Genomic DNA, 7920 nt, shown 5'->3' with positions numbered 1-7920 from the left:
TGCTCAGCAGGGAGCCTGCTCCCCTCTCTCTCTCTGCCTGCCTCTCTGCCTACTTGTGATCTCTCTCTGTGTCAAATAAATAAATAAAATCTTTAAAAAAACCAAACAAACAACATTGTGCAAGTTTAAGGTGTCTAACATGTTGATTCAATACACATACACAGGGTGCCTGGGGGGCTCAGTCAGTGAAGCATCTGCCTTTGGCTTGGGTTGTGATCCTGGAGTCCTGGGATGGAGTCCCTGCTCAGCCGGGAGCTTGCTTCTCCCTCTGCCTGCTGTTCCCCCGCCTTGTGCGCGCTCTCTCTCTCTCTCTCTGTGTCAAATAAATAAAAACCTTAAAAAAAAATACACATACACAGCAGAATGATTTCTACCATGATGTTAGCTAACATCCCCAATCACGTCACATAATGACCACTGGGGCTTTTTTTTTTGGTGAGTGTGGACTTCTTTTTGATTTCACATGGGTGTAGAGCTAGGAGTAAAATACACCGAATCATATGGCAATTCTTTAATTTTTGGAGGAACTGCAGCTGTTTCATAAAGCAGCTGTCTCATTTTACAGTCCCATTGAGAGTGTGAGGGTTCCAACTTCCCCACCTCCTCATCAACCACTCCTTTTTATCTGTCTTGGCCATTCTGATGGCTGTGAAGTAGTGGCTCATGTTTTTGACTTGTGTTTGATTTGCACATTGAGCATCTTTTCATGTGCTTGTTGGCCATTATGTATATCTTCTTGGCAGAAATGTCTACTCAGATCCTTTGCTTATTTTAAAATTGGGTTATTTTGGATATATATATTTTTAAAAGTTTATTTATTTATTTTAGAGGGAGAGTGTGCCTATGTGGGCAAGTGGGGGCAGGGACACAGGGAAGTGAAGAAAGAGGATCCCAGCAGACTTCCCGCTGGGGGTGGAGTGCCACGTGGGGCTCTATCGCGTGACCCTGAGATCATGACCCCAGCGGAAACCAAGAAGAGTCTGGTTGCTCAACTGCCCGGAGCCACCCGGGCACCCCCGTCTTCGATATTGTTTCCCTCTTTTATAAAAGAAGAAGGTTACTGTGTCCTTCACAGATTTGTCGTGGAGATTTCACACAGTGTTCTGCACGTCGCAGGCACCCCCAAAAGTTAGTGAACCTTCATCTCACCTCGCCTTCAGAGTGGAAACCGAGTCAGATTCACTTAGCATCACATCACCTAGCGCAGCGCTTTGCACGAAGACAGGCTCAATAAACTTCGGAAAGTATAAATGTGCCAATTCACACCGCTCAAATATTCTAATTGGAACCTTGCGTGGTTCGCCCCCTTGCTCCCATTACTTTCCGTGAACCTCTTCTTCTGAGAACAATATTCTTAATTTTATTCCCCTTGCCAGCTGCCTCCTGTCCCGAAATTTCGCTGGCACCATCAGGGAGGCTGATTACAAGACAAGCAAAGACGCCTCCCGGCAGGCTGACGTGTAAACGAGAACCCTTTGAAGGAGCTAGAGGACCGACAGCCTGTCAAACACAACCTGTCGCTTTTTGGAGAGCGCAGCGGAACGTAATTAAAGTCATTACAGAAGTGAGAAAAATGAGATTTTTTTTTTTTTCCCCAAAACCCCCTGACTGCTTACTGACAGTTATTTAACAGTTCAGTAACCCGTCACCAGCCAGCCCCGGCTGAGGCATGGCCCTCGTTCTCATTAGGAGGGGACGGGGCCACCGACCAGCCCAAAGATCTGGGGCGGGGAGGGGAGGGTCCCCGCTAGGGTGTGCACGGGAGACCTCCAGGCGCGAGTGCTGCCTGACCGCTCCCTGAGCGCTGCTTCGGGGAACCCGGCTCAGCGGCCTGGGGTCCACCGGGAAAGCTCAGGGACGGTGAGGCCAGGCGTCTCATTCCACCTTGCACCTTCTTTTTTTTTTTTTTTTTTTTTTTTTTAAAGATTTTATTTATTTATTTGACAGAGAGAAATTACAAGTAAGCAGAGAGGCAGGCAGAGAGAGGAGGAAGCAGGCTCCCCGCTGAGCAGAGAGCCCGATGCGGGACTCGATCCCAGGACCCTGAGATCACGACCTGAGCCGAAGGCAGCGGCTTTACCCACTGAGCCACCCAGGCGCCCCCCACCTTGCACCTTCTTGAAAGCAAAGGCACCCCGGGGGACCTAGGGGTGCGTGCCGCTGTGCGCTCACGTACCCCAGGCCCGGGTAGAGCCGGGAATGTGGAAAACAAGGCGTGTGTGTCTTGGATTCAGCCCCAGGACGGCGGGGGAGGTGGGTGGGGGGTTCTGAAACTCTGGGTCACTTTCTCTCGAACCTACTGGAGGGCCGGCCCGGGGAGGGCGGGGGGATGAAGGTGGAGATGGGCGGCTCCTGGGTGCTGGGACCCGCGCGACTTCGTGTCCCCATGCAGGGTGCCCTGCTCAGGGACTGTCCCGGGGCTCCTGGCCCTGCCGCGGGAGGGCACTGGGAGCCGGCTCCGGGCCGCCCAGCTCGCCAGGCCGTACCTCGACGCGGCGGGCTGCGGGGCGCGGGGACCGAGCTCCCGACTTGAGCCGCGGAGGGGCGGCGCCCGGAGGGTCCTGCGAGCCCACGGCTGGCCGCGCGGACTTCGCAGGAGGCGGGGCAAGCGGGACTCCAACCCCAGCCCCCGGCAGCCAGTGGTGACAAGGGCGACGCCTGGTGTGGGCGGGACAGACCAGCTCGCGCTCCTTATTGGGCAAATGCCCCTGTCCATCACTGAGGAAAGGCGACTGGACATCCAGGACTTCCCCACCTCGGGAAGGCGGGCTCTGGGGAGATGGGCGGAAGCGCTACCCAATAGCAGTCGAACTCGTGGCCTGCACGAGAGACTGGCAGATGCTCTAACCACTGAGACGTCGCGGAGCTTACTGGCTATGCCGGTGATTGGTGGGCGGCGCTCGGGGCGTTCAGGCGCGGGGCGCTTCATAGTCTGGAAAACGGGCTTCCAACGGACCCGCGGCTGGGGGTGATGCTGCGGCGAGTGTTTCGTCTTGAGTGAGGCTCGAGGCTTTCACGGAGGCTCCTGAGTTTGACTTTTCCTAGAATTAGCCCAGATTTTCCGGGCCCCTTACTAAAGCACCCCCCACCCCCCGTGCAGGAGCGGGGCCGGACGAAGACGGGCGCTGCGCCCGCAGGGGCCTCGTGCGTGTTCCTGGGTTAAAGCGAAGACCCAGTGGACGAGACTCCGTGGAAAACAGGGACGAGGAGAACCGAAGATTGCGGGGTGGGGGTGGGGGTGTGTGTTAGGAGCCCCTGGAAATTGGAATGGATGCTCAGCCTTCCTCGGAAGAGAAAGATGCGAGTGAAAAGTCCCCCGTCAGCTGGCGGGAGTCCGGACTCGGGCGAGGTACTGCCTCGAGCTGGTGCAGAGAAGGGCTCTCTCGAGTCGCGGGCTGGCCCAAGCCCCGAGGGTGGGGGGAGGGCGGTCTGCGACGTGTCACGTGTTCATGCACCTTGGGCCCAGCCACCCATGTGGGGGGATCTGGTCTGAAAATGCGCTTCCGCAAACAGGGAACTCCGAATGCACAGTTTGTTGGAATTCGCCAAAGGTGGGAAACTGCACGAACGGCCATCAGCAGGGGAGGGTTTGCAGAGGCTGCGGGTCGGCTGCCCCAAGGGAGCATTCTACGGACTCTAGCATTAAAGAGAAGGAGAGAGCCAGCGGTTCTTTCCGTGGAGTGAGCTCCGGAGACGGATACAGGCCGCTCCCTGGAGCAAAAAGGTGCTTCAAGGACAAAACCAACACTAATAAAAATGGTTGCACGTAAGGGATAGAGGTGGTGGGGGTGCATCTCGCGGGAGACTTAGGGGGGAAATAGAATAAAAATAAAGTGATGCTGGGACACCTGGGTGGCTCAGTCGATTAAGCGTCTGCCTTTCGGTTCAGGTCATGATCCTAGGGTCCTGGAATCAAGTCCCCACATGCTTCCTTGCCCCTCTCCCTCTGCCTGCTGCTCCCCTTGCTTGTGCTCTCTGTCAAATAAATAAAATCCTAAATAAAAATAAAGATATACCCATAATAATAGTAGAAAGAAAAAAAAAAACAAACAAAAATCAGTGACAGTAGAAATCCGCCCAATTGACCACTGTTCTGGGACCCGACATTAGATCCTGAAAGCACACGGATGCTAGGCTGGGTGGGCCTCAAGTTCTCTATAACAGGGCCACAATGTAGATGGGGCTAAGGGTTTCTGGCAGCCTGCCCCTCTCCAGGGCTCCTCCAGAAGATGAAGGCAGAAAGAAAATGACTTTGACCTACTTTCGGGTTTATATGACCTTGCCCTCCAAGGTTAGAAGTGGGGGTGGGTTGTGGATCCCAGACAGCGAGAATGAAGGGCCTAGGAGGTGACCACGGACTTCTCCGCACCCAGGCATCCCTGTGGAATATGGCTCAGAAGGAGACAAGAGCTCCTTGCGTCCCTTCTCCAGCACTGCTTGGTTCCACGAAAATGAAGCCGTGGCCCTCAGAAGGCATGTGGCCCAGCTGGATCCAGCTGTCCTGACACATGAGGTCTTCCAGGCCCAAGAGCTGCCCGGAGGATAAACTTGGCCTCTGTTCATCTGAGTTCAGGGAGATCCTGTGGACAAATGTGTTTTCTCACAATCAGACTGGGAAGACCAGAACAAGCCCAAAGTGATCTGTTTTTAAAAACTATTTCAATTTACAGATGTTAAAAAATTGAGAACAAGGGGTGCCTGGCCGACTCAGTCAATAGAGGGTGTGACTCGATCTCAGGGATGTGAGTTTGAGCCCCACCATGGGTGTAGAGAGTGGTTAAAAAAATATTTATACTGAGAACAAGTACGAATCATCCAAAAAGGGGAAAAAAGAGCTATGTGCACCAGGAATTCACAGCAAGTTTGTTCCAGGTTTTAGGTTTTAGGCTGCCCTTAGAGCTGCTTTGATGGCACGTTTTTTTCAACATGGCCATTTTTAGTACAGAAAGTGGGGAGACACCTAATTTTCCCGGATGCTGGCAGTTACAACAGACTTTTTTTTTTTTTTTTTTTTTTGAGACAGAGAGAGCACAAGCAGAGGGGGGTGGGCAGAGGGAGAAGCAGACTCCCCCGCTGAGCAGGGAGCCTGACTCTGGACTTGATCCCAGGGCCCCGAGATCGTGACCTGAGCCGAAGGCAGACACCCAACCAACAGAGCCACCCGGCGCCCCTACAACAGACATTTTGATGGAAGGCGGCCCTGAAAAGTTCCTAGCAAGTGGAGTCTGGTGAATAGAAACGAATTGTCAAAATGAACTATTGGGACTTCATCAAGATCAAAAGCTTTTGCACAGCAAAGGAAACAGTTAACAAAATCAAAAGACAACTGACAGAATGGGAGAAGATATTTGCAAACGACATATCAGATAAAGGACTAGTGTCCAAAATCTATAAAGAACTTAGCAAACTCAACACCCAAAGAACAAATAATCCAATCAAGAAATGGGCAGAGGACATGAACAGACATTTCTGCAAAGAAGACATCCAGATGGCCAACAGACACATGAAAAAGTGCTCCATATCACTCGGCATCAGGGAAATACAAATCAAAACCACAATGAGATATCACCTCACACCAGTCAGAATGGCTAAAATCAACAAGTCAGGAAATGACAGATGCTGGCGAGGATGCGGAGAAAGGGGAACCCTCCTACACTGTTGGTAGGAATGCAAGCTGGTGCAACCTCTCTGGAAAACAGCATGGAGGTTCCTCAAAATGTTGAAAATAGAACTGCCCTATGACCCAGCAATTGCACTACTGGGTATTTACCCTAAAGATACAAACATAGTGATCCAAAGGGGCACGTGCACCTGAATGTTTATAGCAGCAATGTCCACAATAGCCATACTATGGAAAGAACCTAGATGTCCATCAACAGATGAATGGATCAAGAAGATGTGGTATATATACACAATGGAATACTATGCAGCCATCAAAAGAAATGAAATCTTGCCATTTGCGACAACATGGATGGAACTAGAGGGTATCATGCTTAGTGAAATAAGTCTAGCAGAGAAAGACAACTCTCATATGATCTCCCTGATATGAGGAAGTGGTGATGCAACATGGGGGCTTAAGTGGGTAGGAGAAGAATCAATGAAACAAGATGGGATTGGGAGGGAGCCAAACCATAAGTGACTCTTAATCTCACAAAACAAACCGAGGGTTGCTGGGGGGAGGGGGGTTGGGAGAAGGGGGGTGGGGTTATGGACATTGGGGAGGGTATGTGCTTTGGTGAGTGCTGTGAAGTGTGTAAACCTGGCGATTCACAGACCTGTACCCCTGGGGATAAAAATATATGTTTATAAAAAATAAAAAATTTAAAAATCAAAAAAAAAAAAAAAAGAAAGAAAGAAACGAATTGTCTGCAGACTTGGGTTTTTGCGCACTGCAGGTGTGTGATGTGTGGGGCGGGTGACAAGCCCCTGCTGTTTGTGTCACGTAGGAAGCAGCGGTGGGGGGCGCAGGGGAAGGGTCTGAGAGTTGTGGGGCAGAGACTCTGGGCATCCCAAAGCCTCTTGGGCCCCAGACTGGCTTCTATCAGCCCCTGTGGCTCTGGGCCCTGCATGGCTGTGCCACGTCGGTGGCACCACATCAGTGGCGGCCCCACCATGGCCTGTCTAACGGGAGTCTCACCCGGTATGCGCTCTCTCCCTCCGGCCCTGCTGCTTCCTTCCCTGTACTTTGGCTTTACGCGGCCCTAATGGTATCGAGGTCGTTTTCTTCCACCCAACGCTGTGAACGAGGGGAATCTCCTCTTGGTTTCAGCGTGCGGGTGGGGTGGTACCTTGGGGTGTGTTACGGCCTTGCCATTGACTCTGAGGACGCCAGGAAACATCTCAGCATGGGTTCTTCACGTTTCCGGAGCCGGATCAGTCCCGGTATCTGTCTGGTGGGACACATGGGTGGGAGGTGAAGTGGGTTCTGAGTGGACTCTTCTGACCACAGTGGACTCGAAGGGGCCCCAGTGGGGCAGTTGAGGGGACAGGTATGGTATAAGCATGGGTGGAAATGGCGGCAGAGCCATCCCCACAGTCCCAGTGAGTGGGCAATGCTTCCTTGAAGCATCAGAGGCTCAGTATGAAACCTGGGCAACGGGACCGCCACCCAGGAAGTGTGCGGGGTGCTGTGTGCAGCATGCTTCAGAGGTTCCCAAGTCCCCACCAGGTGACTGATCTGGTGTCTGCGCAGCCACCCCCTCCCCCATCCCTTCCTCACAGAGTCCTGATGGGGTCCTCTTCTCCGCTCCTATGAACGGCCCCGTGTTCATGGGAACCCAGCCCCAGACCCAGGTACCTCAGCCAACCTTGGTCAGCCCATCTCCTCACTGGAGATTGGTTGAGGCGTGAACACATGACATATTCTAGCCAATCGGGACCTTACAGGAGGTCGGGGACTGGGCAGCGGGACAGGCGCAAGGGTTCCCTCACTCCTATGGACCTTTCCCTGCATTTGGATGCGACATGTGAGCTCCTGCGGCAGTCTTGCAAGGATGAGGAAGGCTAGTGGGTCCCAGGAGCCCGAAGCACAAGGAATTTGGAACCACGGAAATGGCCGCATAGGCCCATTCTGCCTTTGGGCTCCTCTGTGCCCCCGCACCCCTCTGGTTTGCTGCCGCACCGTCTTAGTGGATCCAAGGGTATGAAAGCTCCTTGAGTTTACTTTCCAGAGCCCTGGGGATTTTGACTCAAGTACACAGGAGTCCTTCGTGTTTGGTGTCATCAGAGAAGAAGGATCCAGGCAGGAGAAGACGAAAGCCCATCAGCCGGCACCAGGGCAACGCACTGGACAGGGTGGCCCCGGGATGGTGGCCCGGTCTGCCACCGCACCCAGTGGGTGGGGAGTTGCAATGATGGGGAAGGGGTCGCTGGGAGATGACAAAGGGAAGAAAGAACTCTTAAAATCAGATTAAAAAAAAA

At 53.0% G+C, this 7920-nt stretch overlaps 1 long non-coding RNA gene across 1 annotated transcript; it reads right to left on the bottom strand.

The window, feature by feature from the left end:
* Positions 1-1408: 1408 nt before the first annotated feature.
* On the bottom strand, positions 1409-2533 carry LOC131817025 (uncharacterized). The gene is made up of 2 exons (XR_009348285.1): positions 2115-2533; positions 1409-1891 (listed from the first exon to the last, which is right to left on the bottom strand). It is a non-coding gene; the product is annotated as an uncharacterized LOC131817025 (long non-coding RNA).
* Between the last annotated feature and the right edge of the window lie 5387 nt (positions 2534-7920).

The sequence above is a fragment of the Mustela lutreola genome, chromosome 15 (assembly GCF_030435805.1).
Source record: "Mustela lutreola isolate mMusLut2 chromosome 15, mMusLut2.pri, whole genome shotgun sequence".
NCBI classification, from domain to species: Eukaryota; Metazoa; Chordata; class Mammalia; order Carnivora; family Mustelidae; genus Mustela; species Mustela lutreola.
This window is presented reverse-complemented; position numbering and strand designations above follow the sequence as displayed.